Raw genomic sequence first — 17,696 nt, forward strand, 5'->3', positions numbered from 1 at the left:
TGATCACACAAGTAATTTCTGTCAATTTTGAGAAAATCCGCAAGACACAATACCTGTATGGAAGATAATGGAATGGAAATTTTAAATGAATTACCTAATGTACAACTGTACTGCACCATCTTTGAGATTGTGATCATGAAAACTAATTATTTTAAGTGATGTAGTTAAAATCATGAAAACTGAACTTCACCACTTTACATTTCTACAAAATATATTCAATATCGCAAAGTAGCAAATTTTCATTACCAAAAACGTTCTGGTTTACAGTTGTTTTAAATGTTTAATTCATTCTTTGAATAAAAAAAATGTTCAAACAGCAGAGATTAATCAGTAGACTAGTGAGATTTCCATAAAAATTAAATGACAGAATGTTGAACAATGACAATATCAATAGAACTATGCCAAATTTGAGGTCTTCATAGCACTAATCTTATGCAGAGGACATTCAGATACATGTTTACTGATTCCATTACTGTGAAAATTTATTCCCTTATGTCTTAATATTAATGGAAACAATGTTAAAATACTTTATTCAATGACTTTCTTTTATAATGTTATTGTATAACTGTTTACAGAAAAGGTGTGATTAGATTTAAAAGCATAATTGTACTTTACTTCTGGATGTACCTTATAGAAACAAGCATATACACTACTAATTCATATGACGGCAAAATAAAAATATTTTGTCATCATATAAAATAAAGATATTTTATTGGAAATACGTATTACTAATCATATTATATATACTACTTTGTGCCAATCAGTAAAAATTTTAGGATGTCCATTACTATATTTACTTACACAATAACTGTCCGAACCAAAGAAGTCAGTGACTCCCATTGTTCTACCCATTGGAAAAAATTAGTATGGAATCAGAATTCTAACAATTTTATTTTATATACAATAACAAAACTAATTTATGGGTTATCTTTAACCAGTTCTCTATAACATAAAAATAAAAATTTTTTAAATGTTCTTTCTTTTGTAGAAAAATTTTACTCAGGAAGTTTTTGAAAGGTCCTAACAGTAGTTAAGACCTGAAATTACTGCTTATAATTTATAGTAACAGTGACTAAGAAAAATTGTATTTAAAAAAATTCTGAAACTTATATAAAATATGCGAAATAGTTGGCTAGTGTTTTTACAGTTTTTTCTTGCGTACATTAAATCTTGTTATTTTAATACAAAAATTGTAGTACATAATTTTCATTTACATTTCTTTATATTAATAATATTAAAGGAAGATTACTGTTTTAGAATTTACTTTTTACTTAAGTTGCATCACTTTCAAGTGTACAAGGCTGCTCCCAACTCTTGCACCAATTTATAAAGATCACCAATACAGAACATGAACTTTTAAATGATAAATCCAACAAATACATCATAGTCGATGTGTTAAATAAGTACTTCATTCAGAAAGAACTATAATATAAATTCAAAAATGTATTATATGTAGTTATAGTTATGAAACATTTTTCCTAAAAGTAAGGCTAACCTCTTTATTTAAATGTACCTATCACATAATTTGAGATCAACATAAATTAAAATATAAGAAAACTATGCTCAGGATCTGCTACACAAAAGCAACAAGTAGCTCAAACTTTTATAGAGTAGTACTATTTTAGAAAATTCAAAATGACATACTTTATGTTTGAAATTTAGGTTTACCCTTACAAAATTATAACTCTTTAGATCAGTTATGATAATGTTCTTACCTAATTTATATTATGTTACTTTTAAAATAAAATTTGTTCACTTTTTTTTTATTTACACTCCCAATAACTTTGAAGTGTCATGCTATCTTCTACAGATAGAACTTGTAACCAACACATTCTAATACCATGTGATTACTTGCATTATCTCAAAATTAAAAAAAAATAATAATTTTAAAATAAAAATTACATTCATTTATGGTGTGAGGACATAATAAAAAGAATAAAAATTACAATGAGAAAATAGTAGGTTATATTTAAACAATACAAAGAAAAATTTAGCTTAAAAACCCTAATGTATTCTATTTATTCATTTTTTTTTTTGGTTCATTAATTAACCATATAAGCTTTGAAGCTTGTGCATGGGAATATGAGATTGAAATTCTGTTTAACATAAACCATTCTTTAGCAGAAATTAACTGTTACATATGTATGTTCTTCCATTATGAATTATTGTTTTAAATGATCTATTCTTTGTGCAAAAAGCATTGTCTTATGAATATATGGTTATAATTAAAAATACAAATGTTAATTGAAAAGAAAAAATCTTGCATTTTACAACCGAAAACCACCTTTACTTTTCTCATAAACATGGCCAACATTTTTACTTCACTGATAAACATAAGTATGTTTCCTTAAAAATCGTATAATTACTTCACACTTTTTGTATTGTAACAATTGGTATTTTTAAATATGCCTTTCATTATCAAAGATAGCACAAGACTATTGTTGAAGTTGTATAGTGTAATAAAATATAAGAAACAATGAAACTGAGACAAACAAACAATAGATTTAAGGGACTGACTATAAATTAGATAAAGTTTTCAAAATTTAGGGATCATTCAGCTTTAAGATTACCATACACTTTTCATCCAAAACTGAATCGGATTAAAATACAGGTAATTTAAACTATTACTAATTTATTGAGAGAAATTTACAATGGTTAACATTAAAATGGGGAATAGAATACTGTACCAGTATTAAATAAATTCTTCCCTCTGGCACTAATGAAGCAAGCCTCTTCTTCCCTTGTAAACGATTAACTTCCTTTATTAATAGCATTGTGTGTATATATATATATATATATATAAATGAAACTAATTACTTTTGTCTAGTGAATACAATAATGTATAAAAAAAACTCAAACTGTATAGGCCATATAGCAAATAAAAAATTCATGCCACCTTTATAAAGCTACTTAGCATTTAAAGAGTTTATTGGCAACAAAACTCTTCCAATAGATTGCTATATGGTTTCACTGGAGAATCCAGAGCTAGTAAAAATAAATAAATGATGTTAACTGAAATAACATGAGAACCCTCGATGATGAAATTAATACAGCCGAACTAGTAGGTTTATCAGAACTGATAAATATTCGTTTTTCTGATTATTACTGTTATTTTTATTTGGCGTCTGAAAAAGTCTATGTAGAAATAATGATGTACGAGTTATGGTGTTTCATATTTTGAATGATGTAATTTTACAGAAAATGTAATCTTTTTGACTATTTCTAGAAAAGATTATAACAATAACATATCGTTAAAAGTATATCAGATTACTTACCTAGAAATTAATAGAAAATCCTGTAATATTTACAGATACTTACTAATCTATGCAAATGCACTACGCTAACCTAACATTATTATCAGATTTAAACGAACAGATTTCTGAAAAAAAGGAACCCTGGTGGTAGAAACAGAAACTATGTATGAAGTTTTAGTTACGGACACAAAACGATCCGCCGTACCGCATTTACATGAATTGAAATGTGCGGTACACTATCTATATCACCCTCCAACATTCGCAAAAAATTATGCTGTACAAATTTTGTACACATCCTTTAATTAGACAATTGTTTGTGTTTTCCTTCATATTTAAGTTAGTATGTAAAAGTTCTGTAACGTCTTTTTACACCCAAGAGAGTTCCCAAATTATCAGAGATTGTCTTGCGATCAATTTTCAATCTTGCAGTGGCTTGTATTTTTCATATTTGTTATGAGATGTATTAACACATCTTTAATTGTCAAATATAGCACAAGACTACTGTTGTAATTGTATCCTACTCTTCCCGTTAAACCCCAACAGGGCAAGGAACGAGGAGGGTGTCTTCCCGTACGGGGTTGGGATGTATCCTAGCCTACTAAACGGCATTTGTATGTTTATCTGGTGCGCGTCCCCCTTAGCTTAGCAAGGGGGAATGTACCGATCACTAGCGGAAAATCCCGATTCGTTAGTACATGTCTCGTGGTAGCGAGGTGTATATTTGTTATTCAGGTGAGCAACATAAAACCGAACCCACAACGTAACCACTGTAGAATCGGTAGGTTATTTTGGAATGAAATTTTATGAATGATACGTTTTTATTTACCGTATTGTTACAAAAGATGTTCAAAATGACCACCCTGGGCATCGCTGTACTTTTATGCTCGACTGATCATATTAGAGTGGTCTGATGCAAAACGTTGTTGTCAATTGTGTTGATTTCCCGTTAAATGTTCACCTTTAGTTCATCAACATTGTGGGGAAAAGAAATAATCACAAGCAGACAACTATGGAGAACGAGGATGCCACCGTCCTCTGCTGACAGCTCAGCATTAAAAAGTAGAAAATAAAAAATACGTAAAAATATTATATTTTCATAAAATGAAAATCTAATATTATCAGTATTTTTTTTCAAAACTTTGCCCTATATATATATATATATATATATATATATATATATATATATATATATATATATATATATATATATATATATATATATGTAAATAGCTTCTTCGTATTGTTATAAATCCTTTCCCATTTCAAGATATTACTATTTTTAATATCTCTAAATATTTTTTCATATTTATGTTCTTCACGTACTACAAATTTGTTTTGTTTAGGTTATAATTTAATGTTATCATTGGATGGTGGTGGGAGTATCTATGAAAATGATAACATTTTTAGTAGTGGGGGTTTAGGCTTTTATTAGGTTAGGTTGTGGGGGGTTTATACGTGTTTTCTGGTGTTGTTTTTTGTCATTTCTTTTTCAGGTGAGACTCCATGTACTGCAAGGACAGCTGGAAGAAAGCGTGTTTGGCCACACTCCACCAGACCCCCCCAAACCCTCCGCGGACCATTATATTTTGTAGGGCTAGACCAGCAGCAATTAACATTTGCAGCTATGTGCAAACTGTTTTTCAAGAACAGTTTAAATCTTTCTATAACAAAAATTCAAATTGTACAGACTCCCATAAAAACTATCTCAATAGACTTGTACAATAAAAATGAATAAATTAAATTAAAATTTAATATTAATTTTACATAAAATTAAACTTAACAATAATTTTTATAATAATGAATAAAAATTTATTTTTAACTTAACACGTTTAAATCTTTTTACAAAAACATTAAAAAATACAGAATAAATGCAAAAAGTTAAAAAAATTTAATTATTGTACAGTATAAGAAAGGGGTTTCCTAAGCATTTAAAGTAAGAGGAAGGTAATTCTATGAAAGCTGATTATTGACTTAAGAAAAGATGTAAATCTAACCTAGTAAATCTAACCTGCATCTAAGCATTTCATTAAATATGACTTATCTAAGATACTCTTATATTTCAGGAGACATGAAAATTAGAGTATTATTCATTTTGTATTTTCATCAGTATATTCTACACTGGATTGGAATAAAATGCTTGTCAAAACATTACTTGCTCTGGTCATCTAAATGCATGTACCGAAAAGAAAATACAATGAAGACATTCACGTCCAAATCCACAGCTTTGGAATCAATCAAAATCACAGCCACAACCAGATCAAAACTTTTTTAAACTTAAAAATTATTCTCTTTACGATACCAACCATCCAGATGATAGGGTAAATGAGGGCACCATTATTCTTGTAAAAAAACACTATTAAGCATTTTCAATTACCCTCATTCAGCACAGATTACGTCGTCACAAGTAACGACTGGCATGGACCTCTCAGATTGTGTTTTTACTGTCCTCCACACCACAATCCTGTGATCTATTTTCTTATTTTTCAAAAATGCTTAGATCCTGATTTATCGCAGGGGTGACTGGAATGCAAAGCACTTACACTGGGGTTCTCAACTAATAGCCAGTAGAGGTAGAAAACTTAAAAGCTGCATAGACAAATCCCATCTTACTGTCATGTCTACAATGCATATAAGCCTCAAATAGTGTTTGGGCCAGAAGTAATAATGAAAAGGCTGATGTATTTGCTGAACATCTAAGTACAGTATTCCAGCCTCATAATATAAGGAGGGATGATGAAACTGAAATTTTTTAGATAATTTTTTTTTTTTTTTTTTTAGATAATCCTCTTCTGATAATTCCTAATTCTAATCCTACAAAATTATTTATCAGATTGGATTTTTTCAGATCAATCATAATGAATTATCTAAACTTTTGGATATCAAGTATGATGTTCCACAAAGCTCTGTACTGGTACCAATTCTATACTCAATCTACACAGCAGATTTATTATCCTCCAGTAATGTTATGATTGCTACATTTGCAGACGACACGTCAATCCTAGCAGCTGACAATGACACAACTGTAGCTTTAAATAAAGTGCAGTTGAAGTTGTTATCAATGGCTGACTATGTGGAAAATTATAGTCAATCCAGTGAAGTCCTATCATGTCACATTTACAATGATAAGAAATACATGCCCTCCAGTCAATCTGGACAATGATGTTATTTCCCATAATGACAATGTAAGACATCTGGGTCTACAATTTTATTGTGGAAACATCACAACCATGATAAATGGAACATGCTGAATATCAAGCTAACTCAATCAACCAGTACACATGTTTAATATTTTTTTCACATGTACTGGTTATTTGGAAGACGGGTCATAGTTAAAATTCTACTCAACAGTGTAATTTGAAAACCAATCTGCACCTATGGTATTCAACTAAGTGGAACAACAAGCAAGAGCAACATCAAAATTATTCAGCGGTTCCAAAACAAACTACTCTGAAATAAAACAAATGTGCCACAGTTCGGCTATGTTGTTCAACTATGAACAGGCAGGTTCACCTTGCTGTGAACCTGCTAGATAATAGTAACGATATTAGCTGGTTAAAATAGTGGCATGTTTTGGACACAGGGGATAATGTATGACATCATTATTCTGCTTGTCTTACTTTCAAATTTGCATAAAATATTTTTTTTTGTCTTATCAAATTTATTTTTCTTTAATGTCAGTTTTGTATTTCATATTCCTCTTGCATGTAGAATTGTGTTCTTGAGTAGTTCACTGGAAACTGTCTCTTTTAATTTCAATTTCATAGTTATTCCATCTACTTATAGTATTTTTGGATTTGTAAAAAATGATTGTAAATAAAACCTTAATAAAAAAATTTCTGTCTTTTGCTGTCGCTATTGAATCAATCTTTAAGATTATTAATCCAACAAACATGAGTTTAATGAGCACAAGGAGGTCCATTATCCATTAGGTTGGAGGTTCTTATTAAGAACCCCCAAGCTAATCCGGAAAGATGAGCGAAGCGAGCCCCGACTGCTAAACATCCTCTGACCATGAAGGGAAAAGTAAGAATACATATAGCCCAGGCGAAGCCCTGATAGGAATGGTCGTATATGTGTGTGTGTATTATACACATATATACATTCATATACAGAGTGTTTCTAAAATGGTGGGTTGGCTATACTTTTCCGGATTCTACTTGTAAAACTAAATAAAAAAATCCTTAGGAAAAATGGCAATTTCTTCTTCATTCTCCCTCTATCTGCCATTTAGTTATTTTTATATAAAAATTTATATCTCAAAGTTCGGGTAGAGGAATTACATTAATATTTTCTAAGTGTCTGTAATAAGTTTTAAAATTAGCAAAAATTCAGGACTTAATTGGTTGGTGGTCAGGGGAGAACGAAGGAGAAATTGCCATTTTCGCTAAGGATATTTTTGTTTAGTTTTACAAGTAGAATCCGAAAAAATATAGCCAACACCCAGTTTATGTATATATGTATGTATGTACCCTGGCATTTTACAATCTGAGATGTTTGTGTGAGTAAGTTATAACTTTTTTTTTCAATCCTTTTTTTAACACCCCCGAAGTGACCGGTCTTCGCCATTAAGCTTTAACACAATCACTTCAGGGTGTCGTGGCAGTCATCTACCCCCCTGCCTTGCCCTCACCTAGGGCTTCCATTGGGGTCCCACAAGCTTCATCAAGATGCAGTAGCCATTCCTTCTGGACGACCACTGCATCCTTCAACAAGTGGGCTGTCCTTCCCTGTCCTACTCTAGGTAGCTGAACCCGCATTGCGTGGGTCCAGCAAACCACCGCATCCCCCCTCACACACCTGAGGGTCCCCAATCATCATCGGAGCACCCCGAGAGTAAGTTATAACTAGGGTCAGGTAAGGACACTCCTTCTGAGTCACAACTTCTGATAGTCCATAGAAGGCTTGATTTCATGTAACTGGAATCTACTGTTTTGATTCTGTAAGAATTAACTTTTCTTCTATTTGACCACTATTAATTGCATTGCAGTGATATGTGGTTAACAAAATATTCCTTGTTTATTTAAAGAATGTTAAGTATACAAAAGACTCTGAAACAAGAGTGTGTGTATAACTTTTTCAAACTGAGTTTCCTAGTTAGGAAACTAAAAATTATTTATGTGTATGTATGCATTACTACTTAGCATTTGTTTTTTTTTTTCACAACAGCACATCATAGTGAATGAAGGTAGCACAAGCTGTACAGCACCTGAGTCCAATACTTTCTTTCATCAGATATTTTTATATTGATGATTTAATAGTATCTGATTTATGAGTATGACACAACTTTAACAACTTCACTGATGTACATGAACTTTCAAAAAATTAAGTCATGATTTGCTATTTCAAAAGATTAACATCTCAATCACATGAGGGTCTCCTCAAATGGCCATAACATATTAATATTCGCAGATTGTAAACACAGCTGAGATGTTAAATTGACATAAACAAAAAAAAATGTGTAAATAAATTTGTAAAGTATGTGACATAAACCATGAATCTTTCAGAATACTATACACTTACTGATGGTTGTGAACATTGTTCTACAATGTTTATTATACATCATCATCATTTTGTTTGTTAACAAATAAAACACTTGGAAATTTCACTGCTTGTTTACTATCAACTATATATATAAAAGTAGGTAATGACAATGACTGCAGCCTAATACTTCTTCACAAGTTTACATAATGGAACTTTTTCAATCATTTAAAGTAATATAGTAGTCTCTAATGAATGTTGATTACTACTAGTAAAATACAAATTCTTCTGTTACCTGGTATTAAAATTCAAGCTGTTCAACCCCAAGCAACAAATGATCTTTCTAGAATTCAAAGTGGTAAAGATACTTACATGGTGTGTCAAATCATAATTTCTCTGTATAAGGCTTCATTAGCACAAATACTTTTACCAATTCATCTTATAATTCTATTATAAAAATCCACATTTATTTCATTGATAAGTATTCTGCTGTACATATTTTATTTAAGTAAACATTAATTTTTGAAAGCATTTGTTGAAAACATCAAATTTAATATATATATTTAAATAGACAGGACTTTTGTGAGATCTTTTATAACTAGAGGTTTATAACTACAAAACATAAAAAATATGTACAAAATACAATAAAAAAAATTATTTGTTTAGTTCTCCAGGTAACTTTTTTTTTTTTTATGTCTTCAGTCATTTGACTGGTTTGATGCAGCTCTCCAAGATTCCCTATCTAGTGCTAGTCGTTTCATTTCAGTATACCCTCTACATCCTACATCCCCAACAATTTGTTTTACATACTCCAAACGTGGCCTGCCTACACAATTTTTCCCTTCTACCTGTCCTTCCAATATTAAAGCGACTATTACAGGATGCCTTACTATGTGGCCTATAAGTCTGTCTCTTCTTTTAACTATATTTTTCCAAATGCTTCTTTCTTCATCTATTTGTTATTAAAATTATTATTTAAATTACATTTTACCAATTAATAAATTTATCAGAAAAATCAATGTAATAATTTTTTTTTCATTTCAATGTTTTAATAACAATTTTCTATTGATATATATTTCCATTCGGTAAATAAATTTCATTACAGAATTAATATTTATAAATTATAATACAGGGGTTTTGTTTGCTATTTCGTTTTGATTATCAATTAAATCAATAATATAAAAAAGTATTTTTATAGCAGCTAATGAATTTTTATAATTCTTTTATCTATTCCAAACAGAAGAAAAAAATACAGTATAATAAAAAATAATTAATTAATCTTTTAATTAAAAAAAACAAACTATTTTTAATTATCTATTATCCAGATTACAAACTGATATTCAGAGACACTAATTATACAATGTCCCATAAGTATCCATAATACTAAAATAGATGTTTTATTTATGAAAACAATTTTTATTTATATATTACGCTCTACATTATCTACTGTTTTAAACACATTTTGATGTATGTCCTCTACTACTGCAGAAAATCTAACCGCGAAAGTTTGCAGATATAGGAAAACCAAACATTTTTTTGTGAAAACCATGATGTATCAGTAAAAGATATTAAAAATAAAACATCAGGAATAAGTGTAACTGGAGCTACTCCATGTGATACGTTCCTTGAGATGATTTATGTTTTGTTTCACTTCATTTAAACTTATTTCATTCGAAAGTGAGATACGATCCGTAAAATTCTTGAATAAAATGAACAGATACACAATTACTGAAATGTTCGTTTTTGTTAACATCAAATATTTATACCATTATAAATTCAACAATCTTACATGAAATATTAGGATAGAGTAACAGTTCCTTTATTACATGTTACACTAGATAAGTATTATTCATATCTACGTGAGTTGCTGAATAACAAATTGTTAGATTTCTGGTTTGTTGTGTAACTAGAAGTTCGTAATTATTAAAATATTCTTTATTTTGTGAACATTTGTATACTTAAAAATGTTAATTTTGACCTTACGGAGTAAAATATTCAGTATTTATTACTGATTATTTGGTGAATAATCAAAAATGAAAAAGAAACAAACAGGAAAAATCTTCGTAAGTACCGTAAGCACACTGTAAATAGTAAGTATTATGCGTGTTATAAGGGGGCTGTCATAATGTATTAAAATTGCATATATTTAATGCGTTGGGTGCTTACATTGCACAGAATGAACTTGGCTAGATCGCCATGCGCAGAGGGTTGGATGTTTTCTAGTTGCAGCATTCTATATCGTTTAAAGGGTCATCAACATAAGACGTTGTTTAGCTTGGAGAGAAGACCACGATGATGCTTCTCGAAGGCCGTTTGGCTATAAGGCGGCGAGTCGTCGTATCGATGTCTCGAACACGAAAATATTTTAAGTACTCACAGAGACAATTATAAGGGGATCACTTTTTCTTATTTTTCTGACTTCCTGTTCGTCGCAGACAAAAACCGACCAAGATCTCCACTCATCCGGGCCTCCGCTATTTCCTCATCTCAAATCCAAAAATTTCTCCCCCCCCCCCCCAAAAAAAAACTTCGCCACGCCAAATCCTTTCGTTTCTAGACGTTTCTCACCTTTTGTGACCTATCGGACACCTGTCCCAAAATACCCCATCCACAAACAAAACATGAAACGCTTAGAAACAGAAGTATGATCGCATACGCGGCGCCAGTTTGGGCGCATAGGTTGGAAAGAAATAGAGCACTGCTTCAAAATTTAAGGAGTGCCCAGCGCAGAGCCATGATAGTATGCACTGGTGTATTTAAAACAACTTCCTACAAGGCTACCACTGTATTGGGAAAGGCTCTCCCAATCGATTTAGTGGTGAAAGTTCGAACAGTCATGTGGAAGTTGCGAAGAGGTCGGGAGGCCGAGGCATTTGGGATGCGGTTTCGAGTCGGGCCAGAACCGGAGCGGAACGGTGATCACATTGTACCGGAAGGAAATTTCGTACAGTTGCGCATCTCCCGTCTGCGGAAGAGGCTATGGAGCCTCGCGATGGAGACATGGCAGCTTGAATGGCACAACACGACTAAGGGAAGATCCTTGTATAGTTTTATACAGGATCTGGGGGGATGGTATGCCTCGAGTTCGTTTTTAAGGGCGTCGGGTGCTCACCAACCATGTAAACCTGAACCAATATCTGTTTCGGTTTCGCCTGGTGGCTGATGAGTTGTGTGTCTGCGGGGAGGTCCAGTCGAACGTGCATATGATGTTCGACTGCCCTGCTCTTGGGGGGGCTAGAGATCGAGCCACCCTGGAACTTAGCGGTCGGGGGGAAACTTGGCCGCTCACAAACGGCGAGTCAATGTGGCGAGAGCCGCATTGTCGGATCGTGTGGGAGTTCCTCGATGAGGTTGCTATCTACAACCGTCATCGTTAATTTTAAGGGTTGTGTAATGTAATAATGACTCCTAAGCTCTGTTGTAGGAATCCTTCCTTGAGTTAATGGCTGGCCACCAGCCAAACTAGCTCCAAGCGCTGTTAAATGGAGGACAGGTACTAGCTGGCATACAGCGACCGAGGCGTGGCAGCCTAAATTGCTGCCTTTTAGATATTAAAAACCTCAGTAGTTTTAATTGTAACAAAGGGTGCACCTCCCCGATTTAGTTTTATTGTTGACAAGTGAGCGACTGGGACAATTAAGCGGGCGCTGTACGGCACCCTGCTTAATTCGCTCACGCAAGTTAGGTAGCTCATTAGGAGCAGATAGGATCGAGGTCGCTATACCGTTTTTTTGAGGCACAGTAGCCGTTTTTTGGCACGGAACATTTGGTCTATGCTCTAGGGCGACCGAATGGGGTGGTGGTGGGAGAAATTCCAGCTAACCAATCGCCCTATATACTATTATATAAAAGATTTAGAATACGACGCAACAGCTGCTGAGGTGGTCAAGTCGGTGGCGACACATTTTGGCTGCATGGAGGCGGATTCGAAGGTTACATCCTTGAGGTCGGCTTACAAAGGATCGCAGAATGCCATGATAATGATGTTTGGGTTTGTGGCGCGTAAGTTATCAAAGGTTAAGAGGATTCAGATAGGCTGGATTAATTTCAGAATGTACTGGAGGGAGGAAGCATTGAGCTGTTTCAGGTGCGGGGAGAATGGCCGTAGATTGCGGAGGGCCAGACCGGTTTAGACTATGTTTTAGATGTAATGGAGAGGACCATAGGAGCATTGTATGTCAGCAGCGGCCAGTTAATACAGAGACCAAAGGGAAACCACATGTCGGAGGAGCTGATGAGGGCTGCAATGATGGAAAATCCATTTGTTAATGCGAGTTTTTCAATTTAATGCGAACAGGAGTAGCAGAGATATGGATACCTGCTGGGAAATAGCTGTCCGACGGGGTTCTGAGGTTATATTACTGAGTGAGCCGGATTGAATAACATACATAATAAGGTGGCAGGGCCCGACTATGTACGGGTGGAACAGACGAGGATATTGATGTTTAGTGTATATCTGTCGCCTAACATCGAATTTTTAGTTTGTGGGATTTGGTAGAGGAAATTGTCAGATGGAGGTCGAAAATCGTCGTGGTGAGCGAACATTTTAACGTTAAGGCAAGAAATTGGGGTCAACCATCGACGATCGAAGATGCACAGTTCTTGAGGTCGCTATGGCTTCAGTGTATCAATCGAAAAGGCGAAATTATTTGATGAAAATTTTGAAGTTGTTTTTTTTTCATAAAAATAAGAATCTTAGTAACGGATGAAATAGTTATTGACAAGACTTGATGAATCGATTATTCAACCAATCTTGGCTATAGTACTTGAGTGGAATCTTCTCTTTAAATTAGGTTAAATTTTTTTCAGTACATTTTGTAAAATCATTTCAACTTGATCATCAGTTACGTAGTATTAGTTTCATAGGTAATTTGAATTATAATTCTGATGCTGACATTATTAACAATAAGATCACAAAACAAAACAAACATACTTTTTAATAGCTTCAGTGCAACATAACCTATCATTTGTTTTTACCTTTGAATAAATAAACAATAACAATGAGTAATATTTAATGTATTTTAATTAGGTTGATATATATGTTACCATATGTTAGTTTTAATATTAATTTGTTTTTTCCGCAGAGTGATTTATTTACTTCCTAAAAAAATACATGTTTTTTAATGCACATTATCAATCTGCATATAGAACATCAATGCAATACTCTTTAATAGAAATAAAAATGTTATCTTTCTTTCAGTGAACATAATCTTCACAAAACACCATGCTTCATTTAGCATTGTTTTCAAAAATGTACTGTTACTTATTCAGCTAAAGTGACCATAACTTGATTAAATATCTGTAATACAATATATAAAACAATGGTATTTCTTTACTATTGTTAATACTTGGTGAGTAGGCCATGTACAATTCATTACATAACGCTGTAAGAAAATGCCATTATACTAACTACTCAACATTAATCAGATGAGCATGCTTTTTTAAAAAAATTCCCTTTTTCAGATTAATAATTTCTTTTAAGTCTAATACATTCCAAACCAGACTAGTCTCATAATACAACTGTTATATAATATTTCTTACATACATTTCCTTTTCCTTTTCAAATGGAAAAATTCCCAAATGTGACTTGTTTCGTTTACCTCCTACCTTCCAATCTTGCCAGATGGCCATCTACACTTCCACTTCAATTTCTTAATTCTTAAGTACTACATCTGCCATTATAGTGTGTTGCTGTATCTTTTCACAATTAATTCCACTTTTCCTTTTCATACCAAGCATACTTCATTCATTGATCAGTTTTTTGTATGGATTTCTTAAGCAAAGTCTAAGTTTGTGAGACAAGGTGTTGCACAACATAATAATTTACCTTTTTTTACATACTGTTCAACCACCTGGTTGTTTTTCATAATGAATTTAAGGAACCAATATTTTTTTTAAAGCAGCTGCTATCCTTCTTTTGATTTTCTTTCTTGTTCTGACCTCAAAGTTCACCAGTTGCCTTAAGTAGATTGTTCATTTACCCAATACAGTTTTTTCTAGCAGTTTTAATTCTTTCTTAACTTCACTTGTTAGAATTTTTTCCCATTGTTTATTAAAACAATGCTGCCTGACCTTGTTTTTCCAATTCATTCAAAATTTCTCCTAACATTTCTGAAGATGAAGCTAATAGTACCAGATCATATGCAAGCCTTATATTTGGCAATCTTTTACCGCTAATATTAATTCCAATTTTTTTCTTTCCATTTTAGTAGATTTCAAAAAACAAAGCCGGCGTTTTATAGATAAAGGATCTCTCTGTTTTACTCCTTTTTCTATTTTAACATATGAACTGATTTGGTCTATCACTTACTCGGTGGATATATATATATATATATCTTTTATTAAATTGAGATATTTAGGTGGCATATTCTGGGAGGTTAATTCTCTGTGTAGCAATTGGTGGTTTATGGAATCAAAAGATTTATAATAACACTGATAAATATAATTTTTCTTTCCTAACATGCAATACATGATTTTAATCTGATGCTGATGAATAAGAACTCAGATCTTTAAAGGATTTTTCATTTTTCAACATAAAGTTACCATTTTAAGCTCCTATATTGTATTTTGTTAGCTCTTTTTTTATTGTCTAACTTTGTTAACATAATTTGTAAACTATAAATAAACAATACTAAATAAAGAATTAAATCATATCATAGTCACATAATTATGACATCATATCTAATACTGAAGAGTGAGCTGTCATGGACAAGATTAATCATGTCTGTGCAGGTCAAAACGTGTAGCTGAAAACAGCTTTGTTGTTTGCATTAAGCACTGGATTTAGGAATGAATTAATTTTGTTCAGTCATATTTCTGTCTTAAGTTTGTTAACAGTGCATTGTCATAATGCCTCAAAATTGTGTAAATGATGGTGGATGCCTTTTGTTATGTATGTGGTGAGTTTACTGTAAAATGAAATAGAAAAAAAATGCACCTGTAATTAAAAAAGCATATCATTTGTACTTTCAGTGTAAAATTGGTGATCCGGATAAGATGTAGGCTGGCTCCTCATATAGTATGGACTAATTATTCTGTATATTTAAGAGGATGGCTGAAAGGTTCATGGAAGGCTTTGCCATTTGGTGTACGTATGGTTAGGTGTGATCCAAAGTAGCATTTAACCAATTGTTTCTTTTGTTTAACAAGTGTGTCTGGAATTTCTAAAAAATCTAAACATACTGTAAAGTAAAATTTATTGTAATCTGTAATTAGGCCTGTACCTCACAGTGAAATTATTCCAGTTCCTGAGCCACCTGTGAATGTATGTTTCAAAAGCAGCTATGAATAATCAGGCAGTACTGAAGAAGACAACAATTATTTTGAATTATCTTCCAATAAGCCACACATCTTATCACAAGGTGAATTAAATGGCTTGGTTAAGGATTTAAATTTATCAAAAAATCAAGCTGAACTGTTAGGATCAAGACTGCAAGGTTGGAATTTACTTTAAAAAAATACAAAAATTTTGAACTTTTGAAGCTGACAAAGAACTTTCTCAGTACTTTATTGATGAAAATAATTTGGTTTATTGCACGAATATTGATGAGCTTATGTTGCATTTAGAACAAGTTCATAAACCTGAGGTCTGGCGCCTTTTCATAGACTTATCCAAGTAGTTTAAAAGTGGTTCTACTACAATGGTAACAAATATCCTTCAATACTAATATCTTATGGTATTAATTTGAAAGAGACATTCAATGTAATGAAGACGTTTTTGAAAAAATAAATTATAAAAAACATAGCTGGAACATATGTAGTGATTTGAAAGTTATAGCTATTTTGTTAGGCATGCAGTTAGGCTATACTGAGTACTTGTGTTTTCTTTGTGAATGGGACAGCCAAGCTAGGAATATTAACATTATGTTACCAAAGAAGAAACGAGACAACTTAACTTCAAATGGGAAAATCTTTATTCACGAGCCCTTAGTTGAACACAAAAAATATTTTTACTCCCTCTCCATATCAAGCTAGGACTAATGAAAAATTCTGTAAAAGTAATGAAGGATTGTCCCGGATTTTTGTACATCAGGCAGAAATTTACGAATGTAACTGAAGGAGAAACTAAAGAAGGAATATTTGTTGGGTCGTCAACAAATTCACATTATTTAACTCAATGTTAAATAATGTAAACATTATTATGCACGAAGTAAAATGAAAAGAAACCGGGTTAGGATATATGGATAGAGGTAGTGGAATCTTGGGCTGCTTCAAAAGTATCAGTAGAAGAAGAAAGAAACCGAAAAAGAAAGCTGAAGTTAATATTTTGAGCTGAAGATTGTAAACTACAAGCGGATGAAGGAGAAGGGTTGGGTTACGGGTGGATGGAGACAGCGGTGGCATACCTGTTGCCAGATGGAACACAAGATGATGAGAGATTTACAAATACACATCATCAAGCCGCCTTATCATTTATATCAAGAAGCTGTCTCTTTTTGGGTTTTGCTATTCTTAAAAAAAATGGCAGGTTATATGTGAATCACAAGGGGAATAAACCGGACATATCAATAAAAAGTATCTAAAATTTTTATAATTAGCTCATAAAATAAATGTGAAGTCTACTAGTTTTTCCCGTTTAATCGAGAAGTCTTTTTTTTATATCGGTACAATTAATCTTGTGTACTTCTATCGATGGAATATATTCAGCTTACACCTACTTTTATTGAAACAATTTAAAACCGTAAAACAGGGATGAGCCACCTCATCTCCCATGAAAGCTTACGGCTACAGATGTACATTCGAAAAAGTCCCCGTATTCCTCCCCTCATTTATCATGTTGGATGTTAACTGTTTTGAAAGTCGGCGGGGGTATTCTGTTCCTATGAAATAAAGACGGTCAGCATCCTTGCTCTTAAGGTGCATGATCATTTTAAAAAATTATTGAATATGAAACAACTGTGATCAAATTTTGTGAATGAATTGTCGGATGGAGACATAGAACACAGTATGCATGTTGCAGTCTGT

General features: G+C 32.5%; 1 protein-coding gene and 1 long non-coding RNA gene across 4 annotated transcripts in view; one reads left to right on the forward strand and one right to left on the reverse strand.

The window, feature by feature from the left end:
- The window catches only part of LOC142327908 (uncharacterized), a 109,501-nt gene extending 106,082 nt beyond the window's left edge, over positions 1 to 3,419 (reverse strand). For 2 of the 3 annotated variants that reach the window (XM_075371275.1, XM_075371272.1), the window contains exon 1: positions 3,276 to 3,419. The gene's annotated coding sequence lies outside the window, so the exon portion shown is untranslated. The remainder of the gene's footprint in view (positions 1 to 3,275) is intronic. The other variant, XM_075371274.1, reaches the window with a different exon arrangement.
- Positions 3,420 to 13,174: 9,755 nt separating this feature from the next.
- LOC142328113 (uncharacterized) overlaps positions 13,175 to 17,696 on the forward strand; it is a 33,671-nt gene continuing 29,149 nt past the window's right edge. The window contains exon 1 of the long non-coding RNA XR_012757191.1: positions 13,175 to 13,598. This is a non-coding gene — a long non-coding RNA (uncharacterized LOC142328113). The remainder of the gene's footprint in view (positions 13,599 to 17,696) is intronic.

The sequence above is a fragment of the Lycorma delicatula genome, chromosome 7 (assembly GCF_047948215.1).
Source record: "Lycorma delicatula isolate Av1 chromosome 7, ASM4794821v1, whole genome shotgun sequence".
Classification (NCBI taxonomy): domain Eukaryota; kingdom Metazoa; phylum Arthropoda; class Insecta; order Hemiptera; family Fulgoridae; genus Lycorma; species Lycorma delicatula.